General features: G+C 37.9%; 1 long non-coding RNA gene across 2 annotated transcripts in view; it reads left to right on the top strand.

The window, feature by feature from the left end:
• The first annotated feature begins 5,448 nt into the window (after positions 1–5,448).
• The window catches only part of LOC130453568 (uncharacterized), a 121,993-nt gene continuing 104,467 nt past the window's right edge, over positions 5,449–22,974 (top strand). Inside the window, exons 1-2 of one of the 2 annotated variants that reach the window (XR_008913394.1) lie at positions 5,449–6,379; positions 6,489–6,658. This is a non-coding gene — a long non-coding RNA (uncharacterized LOC130453568). Of the gene's footprint in view, positions 6,380–6,488; positions 6,659–22,974 lie in introns of those variants that run through there. The other variant, XR_008913395.1, reaches the window with a different exon arrangement.

Genomic DNA, 22,974 nt, shown 5'->3' with positions numbered 1-22,974 from the left:
CAACTGTCCTCATTATAATGCTCCCCAACAAGAAGACTGAAAACGTCATTGGATAATTTATGCAGGACTACTTTTGAGACTTCCTGGAAGCCTTATTAACTAAATGTTGCCCTTAATAGCCAATCATGAGCCAAGGCAGGGTGGAAAATGCCCATTAATAATACTGGAAAATGAAAAGTCTGACAACCAGAAAATATTTGAAATGTTCATAGATGAATATTGCACTTTCATCATCTTTCAGGAATAGATTTATAGAATTTGATGTGGTTTTTGGTCAGGAATAAATGGTATTTAGTTATAAGTAGCAATTTAATTGACTAAGTGTTCGGAGAGGGATTTCTCATCTCACTCCAAAATGTACATTGTCCAATAAATATTTTTTAATTCAATTAAAATGTAGTGTTGACTGTTTGCTAGGTAGTAGTAGTAGTAGTCTCTCGGTAACCGAGGATGACGATTGTCTTTGTGCGACACAAAGACACGTGTGCGTGAAGGAGATTTAAGTGGAAAAGTGGATGCACAGAGACAGTCCCACGCTCTCGGCGTTGGAAGCCTGTTTGCTAGGTACTGTGGTACTAAAGGTACAAAGACAAAAATGAAATTTCCTTTGCCCTCAAGAAGCTTACATTTTACTTGGGAGCATGGAACAACATATGTATGATAAATAAAAATAATGTGAGGACAAATGAATATCCTAACTGGTAGGATTAGAACATGCTTTCTGTAATATGTGGCACTTGATGTTTTTATTTACTTACACCACCTTCCATCTGCATGCGTTTTATACCTTTATAAGTGATTTTGCAGATGTTAATCTATAGAATCATAGAATTGTTTACCTCAGATGTCACAATTCTGTGAATATATGAAAAAGTCCGGGCTTAAATGCTCCAATATTGATCACTATCAAAAACAACTGAATCACAATTCAATTCAATTCAATCGACATTTATTAAATGCATACTATGTGCAAGGTCTTGGGCTCATTAGAGATACAAAGGCAAAAATGAGACTTTTTTCTTAAGGAACTTACAGGGTATTTAAGAGAGAAAAAGAGATTTTTTAAAAATGGGAAAGAACATTTGTACAAAAGTACGTCGAGCTGCTCCTTTTTATGGTGCAAAGAATTGGAAACAAAAGAATATTCCTCAATTGGGGAATGGCTGAAGAAATTGTGGCATATGATGGGGATGGAATACTAATGCGCTATAAGGAATGACGAACTGGATGATTTCAGAAATAGTTGGAAAGATCTGCATGAACTGATGCAGAGTGAAAGGAGCAGAGCCAGGAAAACATTGTACACAGTAACGATACTGTGGAATGTCTCTGTTCTTGGTGATGTCATCACCATTATGGATTGAAATGGCATTTCTTTGAAGATGATTCTCAGATCTACTTAGATCTATTCATCTTGACCAAATCTCTCTCCTGATCTCCATCTCCAACTGCCTATTAGACAGACTAGATGTTCCAGACATCTTAAACTCAACATTTTCAAAATGGAACTCATCTTTCTCCCCAAATCCTCTCCTCTATCTAATTTCCCCATTACTCTCAAGGTGACCATCACCCTCCCAGTCACCTAGGCTCATCACTTAGGTATCATTTTCAATTCCTCACTCTCTCACTGCCCATGTCCAGCAGTTGCTTCTACCTTTGCAGTGCCTCTTGTCTTCGTTCTTTTCTTTCTTCTGACCCTGCCACCATCCTGGTACGGGCTCTTATCACTTCACACCTGAATTATTATTTTTTTTAAATATATTTTATTTGATCATTTCCAAGCATTATTCGTTAAAGACATAGATCATTTTCTTTTCCTCCCCCCCACCCCCCATAGCCGACGCGTAAGTCCACTGGGCATTAGATGTTTTCTTGATTTGAACCCATTGCTTTGTTGATAGTATTTGCATTAGAGTGTTCATTTAGAGTCTATCCTCTGTCATGTCCCCTCAACCTCTGTATCACACCTGAATTATTGAAAGAACCTCAGGTCTCTCCACTCCAGTCCACCCTCTGCATACTTATGAAAGTAATCTTTCTAAAATACAGGCCTGTCCATGTTCCTTCCACCTCTTCCACCCCATCCTCATCCCCAATCAATAAATTACTGTGGCTTCATATTATCCCCAGAATCAAATGTACAATCCAACTTCAAAGTTTTTTATAACCTTCCCCTTTCCTACCTTTTCAATTCTCCTTCACTCTATTCTCCTCTACATACTCTGTTATCTAATGATCTTGGTCCTTGCTATTCCTCAAATAAGACACTCCCTTGCTATACTTCAGGCATCTTCACTGGCCTGGAACTTTCTCTTTCTTTAAGTACCTCAATGATGTAGAGTGTTCGATGTGGAGTCAGGAAAACCTGACGTAGGTCCTACTTCACACACCTGTGTGACCTTGTACAAGCCACTTAATCCGTCTGCTTCAGTTTCTGTAAGCTAGAGAGAATAATAATACCATCTCCAGCTAACATTAGCTCATCTTCACTTCTTGACTACCTTCAAATCTCAGCTAAAAGCTCACCCTTTACAAGAAGGGCTTTCCTGATCTCCCTTCATACTCCTAGTGCCTTCCCTATGAGATCACTTCCAAATTATCCTGTTTGTATCTTATATATACATAGTTGTTTGCACATTATCTCTCTCTCATTAGAATATGAGTTCTTTGAGGGTAGAGATATTTTTAACCTTTCTTTGTATCCCTAGAATTTAGCACAGTGCCTCACATATAGTAAATATTTAATTAATGCTTGTAAGCTAATTTGTTACCTACTAATAGTTACCAGAAATGAATATAAGTTGTGTTTGTCTCTTAATAACACAAACAAAATTCAAAGAGACTTCTTCATGTTATTTCATATGTGTAAAATGACTTTATTTGTGTGAGTGAACTTTTTAAATCTTTTATTCGCCAAGTTTTAAAAAGTATAATATCTATATGTCTATATTAATCCTGAACCATAGCAAAACTAAGTTATTTTACAGGATATACTCTAATGCTATAACATTCCTCTACCACAGAGCACCTCGAATAAAGTATCATGTCTAGTTCAGTGACCTAAGTAAATGTGTGCTGCCTTTTTTCAAAAATTCAAAAACATCCTGAAGTTCTACCTCTTTCATTAATCAATCAACAAAAAATTTTGGCACCTACCATGTACTAGACTGTAGACTGTAAAAGATGTTGGAGATAGATAAAAATAAAAAAATTAAACTCTGCTTTCTGGGAACTTATATCATATTAGGGGACATACTGTGTGTGTGTGTGTGTGTGTGTGTGTGTGTGTGTGTTTCACTGTATCATAGGGAATATAGATATTCTTACTATCTTTAAGAAGCAATAGCATTTTGGCGTGATAGTTTAATTATCATTCTAAAAGGAGTTTTTGTTTTTTTCTCTTTTCTCTTTTCTTTTTATTTAGAATATTTTCCCATGATTACTTGATTCGTGATCCCCACACTTGTTTTCTCCTCTCCCTCCCAAAGCTGACAAGCAGTTCCATTGGATTATACATGTATCATTGTTCAAAACCACTATGTGGTCGATCATATATTTTTCTAATGCTTTTCTGCTCCCACAGTTCTTTCTCTGAATGTGGATAGCATTCTTTCTCCTATGTTCCTCTGGATTGTCCTGGGTCATTGCATTGCTACTGGTAGAAAAGTAAATTACATTCGATTGTGCCACAATGTTTCTGTGTACAATGTTCTCCTGGTTCTGCTCCTCTCACTCTGCATCAATTCCTAGAGCTTGTTCCAGTTTGCCTGGAATTCCTCCATTTTATTACTCCTTTGAGCAAAATAGTATTTCATCACCAACATATACCACAGTTTGTTCAGCCATTTCCCAATTGATGGGCATCCCCTCGTTTCCCAATTTTTCACCACCAAAGAGTGAAGCTATGAATATTTTTCTATCAGTCATTTTTCCTTATTCTCCTAAGAGGAGTTTTCAAAGAGAAGGGTTTAGCTGTCATTCTGGAGAGTTACCTGTCTTAACTGGAGAGAGACTTGAGGTACAGAAAGAAGAAGATCAAGTAGAATTTCTTTTCCCCCCAAAAATGCTTTGTCCCGTATCTTTTGAAGAAGTATGAAGAGAATTGTTGAGAAAAGACTTTAATTGTAATTTTGAGAGAAATGAATGATAGGGTGGTATTTCCAGAACTGAGAAGTCAGTAATTGTAGTGATAGTTGAAGGTGACTTTGGCTATATCTTTCTGGTAGCTGGTAGACGCTTAATAACCATTTATATCTTTGTTTTATTGTTTGTTTCACTGTTAATAAATAGCATATCTAAGAAACTTGATGTTTATTTAAGCCTAAAAGTTTAGAAGTGTTGATATAAGGAGCTGAATAGGAAAGTTGATTTTTTCAGTTTATTTAATATAGGACAAAATATTTAATAAACTTGAGTTTATTAAACTATTGATAATTGATAAATTAGTGGGAAAGATGTCAGAATTATCTAGTAATTAATGTAGAAGCATCAGAATATGGTTATCTGAAAACCTGAGATGAGAAAATCAATGAGGAAAATAAGGCAGTAGAAATCTAAGAGAGGAATGATCATCTCATGTAGGCTAAACCTGAAAGTCAAACTCCTAAATCCAGAAATATAAGTACAATGGGTGCAAAATATGAAATGAAGACAAGATTGTTAAATTTAAGCAATGTAGAGTTCTAGTGATTCAGAAGATCTGAAAAGGCTTCATGTAGAAGGGGGTCCTTGAATTTTGTCTTAAAGAAAGAGAGGTGAGGAGGTATGACCAGAGCAAAGGCACAAATAAGGGCCGATGGATATCTGTGGGAGGAGGTCAAGTTGACCAGAGTAGTAGGGAAGCAGAGCTAATGTATAATGAGGCTAGAAAGCTAGATTGGGGCCAGGTTGTAAAGGGCTTTAGAAGTCAAAAAGAGGAGTTTATATTTATATAAAAGGGAGTCCCTGCCACTAATTTATCTGATCTGATCAGATCTTTGTAATACTCTATACAATTCCAAATACAAAATTGTTTTTGGAATTGGATAGAGTAGATTAGACTGTGGGAAGGCTATTATATGAGAACCATTAGGAATAGCAATTGTGGGAATAAAGAAGGATGAAATGCCCAAGATGCTGTGCAGGTAGATATGGCTATGAAGGCTTCCCAAGACTTCTCTCCATGGGACATTACGGAGCCAATGTTTCCATTCTTCTACTCACACCCGATTTTCCACAGCCTCCCACCATCCCCATTTCAAGAATTTAGCCCATGACTCATGGGTGATATCAGTGTTTTTCTCTGTTCTTCATTTCTTCTGTGGCCTGTATATATTTAGACTTGGATTAAGTAATCACACTGTCTGCTGCTAGGAAGGAGCTGCCCATTTCATTCTGTCTAGTAAAGCATCTCTAGAGATAGGAGCTTACTAGTCGATGTGAAAGAGTCACCCAGTTGGCCTTTGCAGCTGTAACAGCATCCTTAAGGTGTCCCACTCCTTTGGGCACAACATGACTTCTCCCAATCGTGCCCTGGATGAATAAGTCCCAAATCCGGAATTTTCCTGCCTGTGTCCAAACATAACTGCAGATCTAGAAAAGGGTCAAATGGCTGAGAATCGTACAGTAAAGCAAGTCCAGATTGGGTGCTCCAGAAGCCCTTTACAAGTGACAGAATCACTGGGAAGAGGTAAGGCAATTCATGAATGATTCAGTAGCGAGCGCTCCCCAGATTCGTCTTATTTTTCATAAAACAAATCCAGTGAAGCTTCGGTGCGTTTTTAGCCTTTGATAACAGAAGAGAATATGGGTTAAGAACCTGACGTGGCATCAGAGGGCTATAAAGTGTGCAATTAAACGTGGCATCTGGAGGAAGGATGGGGCCCAAGGCACGGCTCTTTGTTTGCCTTGAAGAACGTGAATGTGTCTTCTTTATTGAAAGCGGAGAGCATAACGGGAGAGCAAAGTGACAGCATCCCCCATCTGGAAATATTTGTGTGAGTGTCAGGCAAATAACGGATGAGGCCGCCACGGCTCGCTCTCGGCTTTTCGGAAGATGGACAGAGTTGTGTTTGGTGCATTGCACCTTGTGGAATTGGAGCCAACTTACAGAAAACTGCTCTGGCATCTGTCTTGTTTTAAGCTGATTGTCAACAGGAGCCGCTAGTAGCAGTAGAGAAGGGGGGTGGCGAGAAGCGGGCAGGGAAACATGGCGAGCCTGTTTTCAAGCCTCGCGATAAACTATGGCTTAGAACGTTGACAGCTCCAGAACTTGACAGTTGCCTCCCCTCCTAGGGGACTTCTCATGCCACACTCTACAGTCCGATCACGCTGCTGAGCTGCGACGCCCAGGCACTGCCTGACCTGACATAATGGGCCGCTATTTACTGCAAACAAGGTAGATGGAAGAACATAGACTGAAATGATGCTCTGGTGTAAGAAGGAATCCACTGGGGTCCCCAGCAAGCCAGTCAATCTTCAGGGCTTTTTTCTCCCCCTTCTTCTAGGCTGAGCCCGTGCCTTTCCCCCCTTAGGACTACAGCACGAAGGTCTGCCTCTCAGAAATGGCTTCTCTTCTGATCTTCCCCTCCCATCCCCGCCCAAGATCAATACCGCGGGTTAGAGAAGCAAATGCAGGACAATAAATAAAGAAGAAAACTCACGTTGTAGACCACGACCACTGAAAGGCTGCTTTCTGCGCTCGTTTTTTATCTATTACTGAGAAACACGAGTGGAAGTTCCGGGGGAGGGGGGGGGGGCTTTCTGACGTGGCTGTCATTTTCCCTTCTGGATGGACCCCACCCAGACTCGATCTGTGAATTGTAAGGGTCAAAAGCTACAGTGAATCATGTGAATGTTCTTACCTTGCAATGAAACTTCTGAAGTAGAAGGTTCCTATCTTGACTATTTAAGGCAGATTTGCGAGGCAGTATAAGATAGATTACTGGGCTTGGAATTAGGAAGACCTGAATTCAAATGTAGCCTCAGAATGGTGACCTGGGCCAGTCACCCCACCTCTGTTTGCTTTGGTTTCCAACAACTTTGTAGGCATTTTGTGACAGTATTTGTACAGTATTTAGCCAGTGCTCTATCAGTGTTTATCCCTTCCCTGAAATGAGGTGTTTCATTTTGGGTTTTCCCTCTATCTTTGCCCTTCTCTCCATTAAATAATAACTCCTATGCCATAACTCTCTCCCTATGTAGCAGGTAGACAGTATCTTGATCAAAGCAGGCTCTTCGTAAATGCTTATTTGTTTGAATTAAACCGAATGAAAGAGATGTTAAAGATCAGTGACTCTAGGCATGGGAGAAGGCAAATATGAATCTGAAAGAAAGTCAAATGAGGAGTCCATTGGGGAAAGGACAGGAAACTCATGAAAATCACTGGGAAAAGTGCAAATTGGAACCAAACTGCCCGTTGTTTATCCAGATTCTGATGCGGACAAAGGAAAGACATTTCCTAAAGTCAGGGTCACTATTTCGATTAGAGAGAGCGGGCATTCGGGCATCAGTTAGTAGGGACCAGGTTACAGGAATATTACACAGGGAATGCATCGCTGGGACCTGGAGTACCAGGAGTAACAGTCAGCACTGGAGGAGATCAGGGAATCCAGAAAAGAACCTATTCACTAGGACACGGGAAACTCAGGGACTGCAAGGAAGGGAACACGTTAGAACTAAGGCTGCTAAGAATGGTGGGACAGGACAAGGAATCTCTTCACCTTTGATTGTGGGGTTAGACTATAAAGGCCAGAGACGGAGAAGAAGCAAACCCTCCCTGAGAAGCAGGTTGAGAACTGTGCAGAGTAGAACTGATAGAGTAGATGGATGCTCGCACTGGCAGGAGGAGCATTGTTGGGCAGGACTAATGAACTGTTTTATCCTTGGCAAAGGGAATCTTCACCCACAACCCCAATATTGTGTCCTTGTCCAAGTGTCCAGATCAGGGCCAGACTCAGCATCTAACCTCTGTTGTTCTGAGAAGGATTTGATGTCTTTAAATGGAACTGACATGACCCACGATGTCAGCAAGACATTAGCAAAATGACTCCATTGGTTTTGGCCCTGCAAGGGAGAGTCCCTCATTGCACATTTATTCTTTCTAGGCCCAAAGCCAGCCTCCCAGGAGCCTTCCAGGAATCACTGTAGAACCCTCAGATCCACCGTTTACCAGATGGGTGGCTGCCAGAGTCTAGTTTTGCAGGTCTCTCTCCTCTTGAGTGGTGTGAACTAGACAAAGCATCCAGGAAGACCAGGTCCTCTTGGTCAGGTCCCATCAAGGTAATGGAAAAAGTTGGTGGTCAGACTGAGACCAGAAGTTTCAATTCAGGCAGAAAGACAATCCATTGATGAAGGGCAGGTACATGGGGGGCCCTGCTTAATCATGATCCTGAATATAGCATTTTCATTTAACAATAGAGGCCTCCTATATCCTGCTCATATTCTTAGGGGGATCATCTCGTATCACCCAACACATGAAAGTCAGCTCTGGAAGGCATGAGCTTGTGTGATCATGCTTGGAGCAGCTAGGACCCAGTAACAGAGGAGCAATTGCTTTTTTAAAAATGGGATCATGAGCAGCCTTGTAGCTACTGAACTCTGATGACCATTGGTTTGGCCACTCCTAACTGCCTGCCAAAGACTCCTCTTAGCCTGATTTTTATGGAAAGAGACTCCCCAAACATGGCACTGAGTGTGAGAATCCTTGATGGCTCTTTTCCTCATTCATTGCATCCCCCCAAACTTGACTGAGTGGGCTGGACCTAGGATTCTCCTAGGGTTGGTCTGTTATCCCCTGGCCCTGATATAGGACACCATCTGATTTAGTTCTTGTGTGGTCCAATATTAAATAATCAATTGTATCAGCCTTCCAGTCTGTGGCCCTCTGAGGGAGAATTCCAATAGTCCTGCAGGAGGGCAGTAAAAGTAAAATGTATATTCAACTTCTTCTTGAGTGAAAATGAAATATCCTTGACTAGTCTCAGTCCCAGGAATAGACAGTTCTTTTGATGTGTAATGATCATATCTTAGTAGATATTTTCAGCATTCTTTTATATGATGATTATATGATGGTGAATACTTTGACATTCTTCTTTGGAAATGTCTTTATTCATATGCTTTGGACACTTATCAATTGGGGAATGGTTTCAGCCATTTCTGTTAGTCACATATATTTTGGATATCAAATCTATATCAGAGATATCTGACAATTAAAAAAATTGATATCTTCCCTTCCAGCAGTGATGCAGAGGGGTTGGACCATGAATTTTCTTAGGGGAGATCTGCTCTCCAATCTCCTTGATATGAAACACTGTCCAATACATTAATTTTATAATTTGGAATGATCTATTTTATCTTTTGTAAATGCCTCCACCCTTTACTTGATTCAGAACTCATCCCCTAGTTATAGCTATGAAAAATTGCTGGCCAAGTTCTCTTCTAATGATTTTAGTGTATACCCTTTAATATTTAGGGTGTATATCTAATTACAGTTTATCATGTCAACTGATAATAAGTGCTGAAAATGTATTTCATCCTGTGCTCAGCACCTGATTAATGTGAAGTATGGTAAAAAAAACATCCTTTCTTGGGGCAGCTAGAGGACTCAGTGGACAGAAAGCCAGGCTTGGAGATGGGAGGTCCTGTGTTTGAATCTGGTCTCAGAGACTTCCTAGATGTGTGACCCTGGATAAGTCATTTAGCCTCAATCAAATAGACCTTCTGCCTTGGAACCAATACTTGCCATGGGCAAAGTCCACCCTTGCTCGTGACCCCAGGGTTTCCTGACAGTTGGCAAATGATCAGTCAAAAAAAAAAAAACAAACAGAAGACAGCTTAATCATTATGGTCATGGGACTGCTTTGCATCTGATAGCTGCTCCGCCATTCCCAGGCTTGGTGTTTATTTTAATACCCATTTTCTTGGTACACAGATACATTACCTAACACATATTCAAAGAGAGATAATTGGAAAAGCGATACATTAACTTTTAACAAATCACTTGATTAACATTCTATATTCTTGTACTGTGATTACAGACAGAATAAAAGGTTGCATACAAGATAAATGATTTTGTCACAGGTGGCTTAATTTTCTCATTACCCTGTGAGAAGTTTTGAGCTTACAAACAATCAAGGAAAACTACTTATTGCTTTTAATAAAATGGAATAATTAATCAACAGTTCTTAAAAGACAATTCAACAGTCATATCATTGAGTTTGAGGGGCACTGGGAACACTTCAAATTTAATATTAGACTGCTCATTTCTCAGGGTTTCGACTAGGGAGTTTCTGAGTTACTGATTTGTGTAAATGAGTCATTGAGGCATTTTGAAGTTTGATGTACTTGTACTTATTGTATGGGCCTCTATGATTGATATGTGTGCTGTTTTCATGAGAATAGGTTTCTGTGAGTGGGAAAGTTTTGGGGTTGGCTTGTAGCTGCAGTTTCACTGGGGATTATGTACCTAAGTAAAAGTTAACCCATGATAGTCTTTTAGGATAGGGTTTGAGGGTCTGATCTTTTGGTGATGTCTTAGAGAATTAGGGTATAGGTATTTTGCTCTTTCATTATTCCTTTTGAGACTAGGGGGAATAATAATCATGTCAATGGGCATTGGTGAGGGAGGTCATGTAAGGGGTACTGCGTGGGCAATCACATCTTGCTAAGGGCCACTCTGTGGCCTCCTTAGCTACCATGTGTGACTCTGTCAAGGTGTCGTGGCCTGATGGCTCCCAGCAAATACTTAGTATTGATTTTAAGATGGAAGGTAGGGGTTAAAAAAACAGTCCCATTCTTGAGGAGCTCACAATTTAATATTGTGCTAGATGTTGTTAATTTAAACTAAATTATGCCAGACTGCATTCCTAGATAATTTATGTTTTGGGGTTTTCCCATATACTGGATTACTGACTTCAGATGTTTTTTATCCTTTTTTCCCCTAGTCTTTCACTGATATACTTTGCTATTTTTTAACCAGTACCAAATTGTTTTGATTATTGCTTTATAATGATTGCTACTTTGAGCCATAAAGTATCATTACTCTTCCATTTCTACTTAAAAAAAAAAAAAACACTTTTTTAAACCCTCACCTTCCATCTTAGAATCAATACTGTGTATTGTCTCCAAGACAGAAGAGTGGTAAAGGCTAGGCAATGGGCATTAAGTGACTTGTCCAGGGTCATATAACTAGAAAGTGACTGAGGCCAGATTTGAACCTTGGAACTCCCATTGCTGGGCCTGGCTCTCCATCCACTGAGTCACCCAGATTCCTCCCATTTCTACTTTTAAACACTTATTTTCCTTGATATTCTAGATTTTCTGTTTCAAATATATTTTTTACTCTCTATGTAAGGCATCTTTTTGGTACTTTATTATATAGATCTAACCCTATAAAATTATTTTAAGTAATATAGTCATTTAGCAAGGCCAAACAATGAAAACTGAATATCCTTTTGGTTATTTAAGTTCTTTTTTAAATGAAATTCTTTGTAATTCTCTTTATAGTAGGTATTTAATATACCTATGTTACATACATATAATATATAATAATGCTTTAATAAGTTGACTTTAGTTCAACAAACCATTGAATATCTTTAAGCCTCAGTTCTTTTATCCAGAAGGCGGGAAAAATAGATGCTTTAACTACAGATCTAGAGGATAAGCATGATAGAAAGCTAGGAGGACCTGGGTTCAGTTTCTGCTTCTGGCATAAATCTAAGCTTTGTGAGCCTAGGCTTCCTCTCTCAGGGCTTACGTTGCCTAGGAAGTGCCACCCTGCATTGGTGAAGAGAAATTTCCTTTACTGGGTGAGATGAAAATTTCCTTTACTATTAGAGGGAAAGTAACTTGAAAGTTACTTTATAATAAGGTTGGACAACATGAATAGGAGTTATTACTAGCTACAAAATGCTATTCCATAGGTCTCTGCCACAACCCCCCCCAAAAATCCAAAGTAATCAGATTGGTATTCATTTGGACATTTTGACACTAATTGCCCATTATTAGTCCCTCTTAGAAGTCTGCTATAACTTTTTCAGGACCATATTGTCTAGTTCAGGCGCTACATTTATGCTATACATTTTCTGAAGGGAGTCAGACCCGAAGCCTGGGGAGTGGGTGTTGGATACTAACAAGCAGATTTGAAGCGGGACAAGCACTGCCTTTAACTCCCCTGTGACTTCCCACTGGATGGGTTTTGCTTTCATGTCATTGCCATTGTCATAGCCATGATGCTAGCAATCAATTATATCCAAGGCCAGTTCCTCTGGGCTTCAAGAAACCTGTGTGTCTGTCAAACCTTGCCTAGTAGCATCTTAATAGAAAGGCTTCCAGAAAAGGGTTCTAACTACTTAAATGACTTCCTAAGAGCAAGGAGTGCCCCCCCCAACCCCCATTGTTAGTTACAGAAAATGTATAGATCCCAAGATGGCTTCTTTGGCCTCCATTTTGTTGAGGTGTGGCCACAGATATGGAGCGAGCCTCTTTGAAGTCAAATTACTTAAGTAGGATAACGATATCAAAAGAAAAATTGCCACTCACAAGGATTCCTTTAATAAAAAAACCAGGTTATTTAAAAATAAGAGTGGTTCATCTTTCAACAATTTCTTCTGGTATTTTTTATAAATTCCTGTATATTTTCTTTGCTTCTTTGCTGTCTTTCTTGAGCTTCTATTATAACATGTTTTAAAAACAAAAACAAAAACAAAAACAATGCTGCGTGTTGGTTCCAAGACAGAAGTGCAGTGACTCATCAAGACTCAGAACATCCATTTGTATTCACATTCTGGAGAGACGGTCTTTCGGGACCTTGTTTTTTTGATTTGCCTTATTCCAATCAATCAACCAAAAGGCATCTAATGAGTATCTGGCATATACCAAGCACTGCATTAAGCACTGGAGACATGGTGTCAAAAATGAGAGTCCCTGGCCTTAAGGAGCTTATGTTCTCTCAAGGGAAAGAGCATGAACGAACACACACACACACACACACACACACACACACACAGAGTGTATATGGTAACTGCAGGATTCTTGTTTGGTGCCGTCACTAGTAGCTAAGAGAATCAGAAAAGGCTCCACGTTAGCAGTAGTCCTTGAGCTGGGCTTTGAAGGGATCTCAGGAACCTGAGAAGCAGAGCTGAGAGGAATGTGTTGCAGGTATGAGAAAGAGCTGGTGCAAAATAATTTACCTGTCAGATCTATGGACGAGGGAAGGATTTAGGTCAAAACAAGACGTAAAAAGTATAATGTTTTGTATTATTTGTAAAATAGATGATTTTGACTATAATAAGTTTACAAGGTTCTGCCCGAAATTAATTCAACCAAGATGAAAAAGCAAATAACAAACTGGCAAAAAAATCTTTATAGAAAGTGTCTCTGGCAAAGTCTTAATTTCTCAAATAAATAGAAAACTGAGGCAACTTCACAAGAATACAAAGGATTCCCCAGTTGTCACTGGTCAAAGGATATGAATGGACAATTCCCAGAAAAATTAAAATTGCCTTTAGATATATGAAAAAAAAAGGTTCCAAATCATTATTAATTAGAGAAATGCAAATTAAAACAACTCTGAGGTCCCAGTTTGCATTTGATTTTTCATCTTGGTTGAATTGATTTTGTGCAGAACATTGTAAATTTATTGCAGTCAAAATCATCTATTTTACAAACAATACAAAACATGTTTTTTTATGTCTTGTTTTGATCTAAATCCTTCCCTCACCCATAGATCTGACAGATAAATTATTTTGTTCTTCTCTAATTTGTTTATGGTATCACTTTTTATTACTAAATCATGTATCCATTTTGACTTTACCTTGGTATATGGCATGTTGGTCTATGCCTAGTTTCTGCCATACTGTTTTCCATTTTTCCTAGCAGTTTTTGTCTAACAGTGACTTCTTCCAGAAACTTGTCACTATTTACCATTGCACATTCAGTGCCTATATTATTGGTCCACCACTGTATTTCTTAGTCAGCACCATATTATTTTGATGGTTGCCACTTTATAAAATAGTTTAAGATCTGATATAGCTAAGCCACCTTCCTTCATATTTTTTCATTAATTCTTCTGATACTTTAGGTCTTTTGTTATTCCAGATGATTTTTATTGCTTTTCTAGCTCTATGAAATAATTCTTGGGTAGTTTGATTGGTATGGCACTGAATAAGAAAATTAATTTAAGTAGAATTTCACATTTATCATATTGGATCAGCCTACCCATGAGCAATTAATATTTTTTTCATTTATTTAGAACTGATATTTATTGTGCAAAGTGGCTTGTAGTTGTGATCATATAATTTATGGGTTTATCTTGGCAGGCAGACTCAAGTATTTTATATTATATACAAATTATTTTAAATGGGACTTATCTTTCTACCTCTTATTGTTGGGCTTTACTGGTAGTATTGAGACATTCTAATGATTTATGTGGATCTATTTTATATCTTGCAATTTTATTAAAATTGTTAATTATTTTGATTAGGGTTTTTTTGGTTGATTCTTTAGCATTATCTAGGTATACTGTCATATCATCTTTCAATAATGATAGCTTTATTTCCTTATTGCCTATTCTAATTCTTTAAATTTCTTTTTCTCATTGTTGTAACTAGCATTTTGAATATAATATTGAATAGTAGTGGTGATAATGAGCATCCTTATTTCACTCTTGACCTTATTGAGAAGGCTTCTAATTTATCCCAATAAAAGACATTGTTTGCTGATGATTTTACTTATTTTTTTAATTAATTAATTTAGTCAATTTAGAACATTATTCCTTGGTTAAAAGAATCACATTATTTCCCTCCCTCCTCCCCCCTTCCCACAGCCAACACGCAATTTCATTGGGTATTACATATGTCCTTGATCAGAACCTATTTCCATGTTGCTGATGTTTGCATTAGGATGTTCATTTAGAGTCTACATCCCCAACCATATCCCCTTGATCCATGTAATCAAGCAGTTGTTTTTCTTTTGTGTTTCTACTCCCCCAGTTTTTCCTCTGAATGTGGATAGTGGCTTTTCTCATAGATCCCTCCATGTTGTTCAGTATCACTGCATTGTCACTAATGGAGAAGTCCATTAAATTCGATTGTACCACAATGTATCAGTCTCTGTGTACAATGTTCTCCTGGTTCTGCTCCTCTCACTCTGCATCACTTCTTGGAGGTTGTTTCAGTTCACATGGAATCCCTCCAGTTCATTGGTCCTTTGAGCACAATAGTATTCCATCACCAACATATACCACAATTTGTTCAGCCATTCCCCAATTGAAGGGCGTCCCCTCATTTTCCAGTTTTTTGCCACCACAAAGAGTGCAAAATATTCTTGTACAAGTCTTTTTCCTTATTATCTCTTTGGGGGTACAAACCCAGCAGTGCTATGGCTGGATCAAAGGGCAGACAGTCTTTTTTTTTTTTAAAAACAGTATTTTATTTGATCATTTCCAAGCATTATTCATTAGAGACAAAGATCATTTTCTTTTTCCTCCCCCCTCCGCCTCTCCCATAGCTGATGTACGATTCCACTGGGTATCATTTGTGTTCTTGATTCGAACCCATTTCCATGTTGTTAGTATTTGCATTAGAGTGTTCATTTAGAGTCTCTCCTCAGACATGTCCCCTCAACCACTGTGGTCAAGCAGTTACTTTTCCTCGGTGCTTTTACTCCCACAGTTTGTCCTCTGCTTGTGAATAGTGTTTTTTTCCCTAGATCCCTGCAGATTGTTCAGGGACATTGCATTGCCACTAATGGAGAAGTCCATTACATTAGATTGTGTCACAGTGTATCGGTCTCTGTACAATGTTCTCCTGGTTCTGCTCCTTTCACTCTGCTTCAGTTCCTGGAGGTCTTTCCAGTTCACATGGAATCCCTCCAGTTCATTATTTCTTTTAGCACAATAGTATTCCATCACCAACATATACCACAATTTGTTCAGCCATTCCCCAATTGAAGGGCGTCCCCTCATTTTCCAGTTTTTTTGCCACCACAAAGAGCTCAGCTATGAATATTCTTGTACAAGTCTTTTCCCTTATTATCTCTTTGGGGTACAAATGGGCAGACAGTCTTTTATCACCCTTTGGACATAGTTCCAAATTGCCCTCCAGAATGGTTGGATCAGTTCACAACTACACCAGCAATGCATTGATGTCCGACTTTGCCACATCCCCAACAGCATTCATTACTTTCCTTTGCTGTCATGTTAGCCAATCTGCTAGGTGTGAGGTGATACCTCAGAGTTGTTTTGATTTGCATCTCTCTGATTATAAGAGATTTAGAACACTTTTTCATGTGCTTGTTAATAGTTTTGATTTCTTTAACTGAAAATTGCCTATTCATGTCCCTTGCCCATTTACCAATTGGAGAATGGCTTGATTCTTTGTACAACTGGTTTAGCTCTTTATAAATTTGAGTAATTAGACCTTTGTCTAATCTAAATCTTTCCTTTCCCAAAGGTCTGACATGTATACTATTCTATATTCACCTAATTTTCTTATAGTTTCCATCTTTATATTCAGGACATTCACCCATTCTGAGTTTATCTTGGAGTAGGGTGTGAGATGTTGATCCAAACCTAATCTCTCCCACACTGTCTGCCAATTTTCCCAGCAGTTTTTTTTTTATTATCAAATAGTGGGTTTTGGTCCCAAAATCTGGGATCTTTGGTCTTATCATAGACTATCTTGCTGAGTTCACTTAAGCCAAGTCTATTCCACTGATCCTCCTTTCTGTGTCTTAGCCAGTACCATATGGTTTTGATGACCGTTGCTATATATATAGTTTGAGATCTGGGATTGCAAGTCCTCCTTCCTTTGCATTTTTTCATGATTTCCCTGGATATCCTTGATCCTTTGTTCTTCCCAATGAACTTTGTTGTGGTTTTTTTCTAATTCTGCTGATGATTTTAGATGGTGTTCATCATTTTGAGGAATGATCCATTAATGCCAATGTTCTCTAGGGTTTTTTTTTTAATAGGAATGAGTGTCACTGGAACTTTTATAAGCTGAGCAATAAAATGGTTGGAACTATGCTTTAGAAATATCACTTTAGGCAGTTGTGAGGAAGATAGATGGGAGAGGTGAGGGACTAGAAGCAGGAAAACCGGGAGGCTACAGCAGAAGTTCAGGTGGGAGGTAATGAATTCCTGAGCAAAGGTGGTGGGAACAATGCAGTGGATAGTGAGATGTCATAGAAATAGCATTTACAAGACTTGGAAATGGATTGATTTTTGAGGATGGGGTAGAAAAATCTGAAATAAGAGGCCAGGATGCTTTGGAGACTGAAAATAATTGGTCACTGGAAGGATGATTATACTCTTAACAGAAAGAAGGAAGTTAGGAAGAGAGTTGGGTTTGGGGCATGAACAGGGAGGAGAAAAAGAATGAGGCTCTGCTGAATGTGCTGGGTCTGTCATACCCATAGGAGGACATGCAGGGAGAAATTCCTGATAAGCTATTAGTGATACAGAAATGGATTTTAAGACTATTATATTTAATTTATTTTTATTATGTATATATTATAATAACATATTAAGATGTATATGTTATGTATTAGTTAAATGGAAATTGACTAAGAAAAAGACTAGGACTATATATACATACATATATACATACTTATTAATTTATGTATACATACAAATATATTGATTTCTACCTGGTAGTCATCTGCTTAGAGATGAGCATTTAACCCATAAGACATACTGCGATTATTTAGAGAAGAGAGCCCAGTCCCGATGACTGTAGTCAGCAGGGAGGAAATATATTATCATCCAGCAAGGAAAGAGGGCAGTGTCATGAAAGCATAGAAAGAAGAGAGAATCAAGGAGGAGAGGTAATCGACAGTGTCAAATAGGGAAAAGAGGTCAAATAGACTAAGGACTGGGAATAGAGCAATGAAGAGATGATGGTAGTTTGAGAGAGTTATTTGAGTTGAGTGATGTGTTTGGAAGCCAGATTGCAGAGGACTGAGAAGTGAGGGGAAAGGTTGTGGGAATAACAAGTGGGACTTTTTCTGGGTATTTGGCTCTGAAACAAAGAGAAGATCTAGTAGAGTTCTTTGAGGGCATAGTAGTCAACGAAAACATTTGTGTCCCCAAATCAATGAGATTAACAGAGAGGGCTGCATGGAGGAAGAAATCAAGTTTTGAGGAGCTAATCTGGAGGGTATTTGAGGATAGGAATTATTGTCTCCCCACTTATATTCGGGTGCTTTTCTAATACAAACTGCCTTTTCCCTTAGAAAGGACATTTGGGGTCAGCTATGACAGAAATTCTTGAGATTTCTTCTTGGTCACCCGCTTTTGCTGTTTGAATTAAGATGAGGCTATTTGGATTTGGTGCAGGAAATATTTTTCTCTATTCTGGTTGTCTTCAGATTTTTGTGTTGAACATTTCAATGAGTTAAAAAAACTATGAACATGCACCTAAATGTGGATAAACATATATATTTATAAATCAAATAAATGCAAAATAGTAATATGTATCTTACACACAAAAGTAGAAATTAAGAAAGGAAGAAATAAATATGAAAAATCAATAGTTTAAATAATATTTTCATTTATGATACTGTTTTTAGTGAGAGCAATGTGATTGGACAGGCTTCGAATTTTGAAAAAATCTTAGTTGTGATGCAGTGATTTGAAGGTCTGTTTCTAAGTTATTTATTTTGGTGCTTTTGTCTTAATAGCTGCCATGGCTAAAAAAGATAACTCACTGAGATACATAAATCCAAATGGACGAAGTGAATCATATGTCGTGCTTACTAAATCATCATGCTCATTTTAAAATTCTATCTAACCAATTATGCAAAAGGTTTTGGCTAGTAAATTTCCATGTTCCCTGATGTCATTTAGTTGGTCTTGTAAATTAATAAGCCAATTTTTTGTTTTTATAATTTGAAGAAGTGTGTTTAACCCCACTGAAACTTATCATTTGCAAGATACTTAAAGAGGTTAGAAAAAACCTGTTTACAATATGCAGATTTGAGAGTTTTGGAAGAGGATACACACTGTTTAAGGCAGCAAAAACTTAGATTTTAAATTGGGATGACTTTATATTCTTTTAGCTAATAGTAAATGAAGCCAAAATAAGTAGGTAGGGTAAAGTTCAGTGACAACAGTGATGGACATAGATCTGTATTGTAAATAATCAGTGCCTTTTTTGCTGAGTACTTGTCAGATTTCATCCGATCATCATGATTTTTACCTTGTAACATGACTAATGAAGTGGTCATACAAGAAGCTGGAGAAATGTAATATTTTCTATTTTCTTGATCACTTCTACTTACATTATTATAATTCTTCAATCTGCAGTTTCTTTCCTATAATCAATTTTACAAATTGTCTAATTTGTGAGAGATGGGTTAGTTAAATCCAGTTAATATCATCTTTAGATCTACTTAATGGGCAAATGCAATTGTAATATATTTCAACACACCGAAGTGATTTAACAAATGAGAGTATTCCTATCAAACTCTCTGAGCTGTGGAATTCCCACTCGTCTGTCATGATACATCATATATAATATGTGACATAGGACTATTTGACTGAGTGAGAGTGCCCATCTTAATCCACATTATTTCATTAATTTCTTTTTAAACATAAAAATAAGTACAAATAGTTCTAATATTTTCCTCCATCACTGTCATGGATCATCTTGTATACTCCAATGTAGAAAACACTGTCCTGTAGGAGGTTTCTACCTGAATGTCTGTTTGATGCTTTAATCTAAAAAAGAACTTAAAATCTTCTCCTTTTAATCTCATTTATGTTTGAAAACTTAATGTGCCCTTTCCTTTACCTCCACCTCCAATTTAGTCACGATGCCCTTCCCAATATCACTGGAATGTGCTTCCTCTTCCTTTTTCACTCTAATGCCAAGAGTATTTATTACCCTAATATAGATTCATTTAACAAGTTTTTAAACAAATATTCTTGCCTCCACCCTCTCCTCACAAGAAATCAGAATTCACATCTGCCAAACTGAACTGATCATAGTAGTGCCTTGCTCGAAATCCTTCAATGTTTACTTCTTATTGTAATCCCCAGTTCAAAGCTTTCTCTCATGGAGATGATATTTACTATAAACCGGCATCTCTTACATCTTTAAATGTCAAATGGACTGCTGCCAAAAGAAGTCAACGCTAATTTTTGGAGAAAATGCTTATCGTGTGCTTTTCCCTGTGGAATCAGAGAGAGGGAGTGCACTTTGTGCTAGAAGGTCTATGAGGAATTTCTGGAGAAACCAGAGAGGGTTAAGACAAGATGAATCTTGTTGTGGTCTTTTAAAATTAAATTTAAAAAATTTTCGATTAAGAAACATTCATTTCCCCGTCACATCCACAATGGAAAAACATGGAAACTAGTAACAAATATGAATAATTAAACCAAATAAATTTCTGCATTGACCAGGTCCAAAAATGTATGTAGATTCTGCAATATTCATCCTTCCCCGATGTCAGGAAGCGGTAGGTAGCATTTATGGGCCTCTGAAATCATAATTGGTCGTTGCATTGATCTTACCTTTTAAAGATTTCTTGGGTCTTTTGAAACAATTGGCTTTTATAATGCATAAATTGTGTGCGTAGTTCTATTAACTTCATTCAGTAGGAATTTATGTCTTCTCAGGTTTCCCTTAAACTGTCCCTTTCATATTTTTTTCCTATGATAGCAAGATTTCATTGCATTTGTATAACAAAGTTCATGCAGCCACAAATGCATGTCTGATAACTTGCCCGAAATGGCTAGAATTCACCTGGCCCTATCCTTCTTCACTTTGGGAGTATGGTTTTCTTCTTCTTCCTTTCTTTAATTTACATTAGCTCGTTGTTCTTAACTTCTTTCTTGTTTCTTCTTGTAGTGGTTAGATTTTCTATATCTAAACAAGGTACACTGAGGTCCTGTTTTCCCCCACTTTGGGTGTGTATTTGAGAATGGTTCAATTTCTTTTTTTCTGAAATTGGATTCTTTAAATTCTCATTTTAAAAATCTAAGTATTATTTTTGGAAATATTCATCTGTTTTATTTACTTTGCTGATTTAGGGGCACAGAATTGGGGCAAAATAGTTTGTAACAACCTCCTTTATTTTTAGGAATCTTTCTTCTTTTTTGATACTACCAATTGGATTTTTTTCCGCTTTTCCTTTAAATATTTAGATTCTATGCTTTTTGGTGTATATATGCAAAGTATTGATTGAATTAACTTTCTATGGCACTTTTTCTGGGTAAATTATTCTTGATTGTAACCACACATCTCTTGAATTTTATAATATTATATTTCTAGCTCTCTTTTTCTGTATAATGACACTACTAAATCTTGACTATGACTCCTTAGTATTTGAATTTTACTTTCTAGCCTCTTGTAGTATTTTTCTTTGACCTGGAAGTCCTGAGTTTTAGCTATGATGTTTCATGAGTTGCCATTTTAAGGACTTTTACTCTATTTTCATTTTATCTTCTAGTTCAAATGAATATGGATGATTTAATGAAATATTATATTGAGTTTCCTTTTTGGGATCATGGCCATCAGGTGGTCCAGTGATTTTTGAATTGCCTTTCCTTGACTCATTTTTAGATCAACTGTTTTTGCTATTAAATATTTTTATAATTTCTTTCCTTTTCATACTTCTTATTATGTTAGGAGTCAATAGTTTCTGTTTGGTTCATTTTCATTTTTAGGGCTTCTGTTCAGTAAGTTAGTCCCAGCATGTGAGGAATAGCTGGAAGACCCTGAAATTTCAGAGTGGCAGAGTTGTTGTTCATTTTCCCTTGTCTAGAACCCCAGTCCTGATCATGTGACTTTGGCCTAAATCTGTGATCCCACACTGGGGTCAGAGTAACAGAAATGATACTTATCCTTGTCCCAGAGATCCTGTCCTGGTCACTTGCCTATGGGCTGAATTCATGATCTTGTGCTAGAAAAGTGGCCCATTGTTGGTTTTACCAATCCTCCCTCCTCATTCCAGCATTCTTCTTTGATCTTTGTTGGAGTAGCTGTAGGAAAGAGTTGGGCTGCTTCTTCCTATTCTCCCGCCTTTAAAGACGAATATTTTCAATGAACTGAATGATGCGGCGTTGTGTTACAAGAAAAGTAAAGCCATATACTATTGAAGGCTGGGGCAATGCCCCCAATGCACAGGATATCGTTCTTCATCTCTTACTTGGTCTCTCTTAGGCCATCTGCTGGCCTAAGAGAGAGAGAGAGATCTGATTTTCTGGGAATAGAAGCTATTCTGAAGCTTGGTACCAGTTGATCCTGATGCCAATTTGACACAGAACCAAACTGAGACGGAAGGGATTGCACAGCCTAGTCCTAGTTGTTGACGGGACTTTTGAAACTAAGCCCGCATTTTAGCAACTTTCCCTTTCCACAATACTAACCTGAAAGGTACCACTTTCCCTTTGTCATATGACTTTTTAAGGGAAGCTGCTTAAGTTTCTTTTTCTTTTGTTCTTACCAGCATGCTCCCACGCCTCCTCGCACAAAACAGTGCTTATGTTAATGCCCAGATATCACTCAACCCTAAAAAAAGGGTGTAGTGATCAGTATCCATCATCTTCTCAACGGCCTTGTCACTACCATCAATTAATACAATTGAGCAAAAAATGTCATGGGCCTTGTGAAAAAACCTTTCCCAGCCTTTCAGAGGGAAGTTTACTTCCAGCTTTTTTCCCTTGCATTAGCTCCTGTCATCCACAAAACAACAGAACCCAGTGGTGTCAATTATATTTGATTGACTGAGTAAAGCACACACACAAATAAGGGAAAACAATGGACACAAAAATCTATATATGACTCCCCTTGTCAGAGAGGATGCTTGTCTTCTCCATTTCCATGCTGAACGGTGTCCTGCTGCTCGAGCCTTAAATGTTTCCTTCAGGCCTCAAACTATCACCAATTAAGTTAGCAGGGTCTTCAAAGGTGTCAAACGACTCCCTGGGCAATTGGCTGTAACTGCTGTTCAATAAATGAGGTCTAATTTATCAGTTTAACTTCACTT

This window comes from Monodelphis domestica, chromosome 7 (assembly GCF_027887165.1).
Source record: "Monodelphis domestica isolate mMonDom1 chromosome 7, mMonDom1.pri, whole genome shotgun sequence".
NCBI classification, from domain to species: domain Eukaryota; kingdom Metazoa; phylum Chordata; class Mammalia; order Didelphimorphia; family Didelphidae; genus Monodelphis; species Monodelphis domestica.
This window is presented reverse-complemented; position numbering and strand designations above follow the sequence as displayed.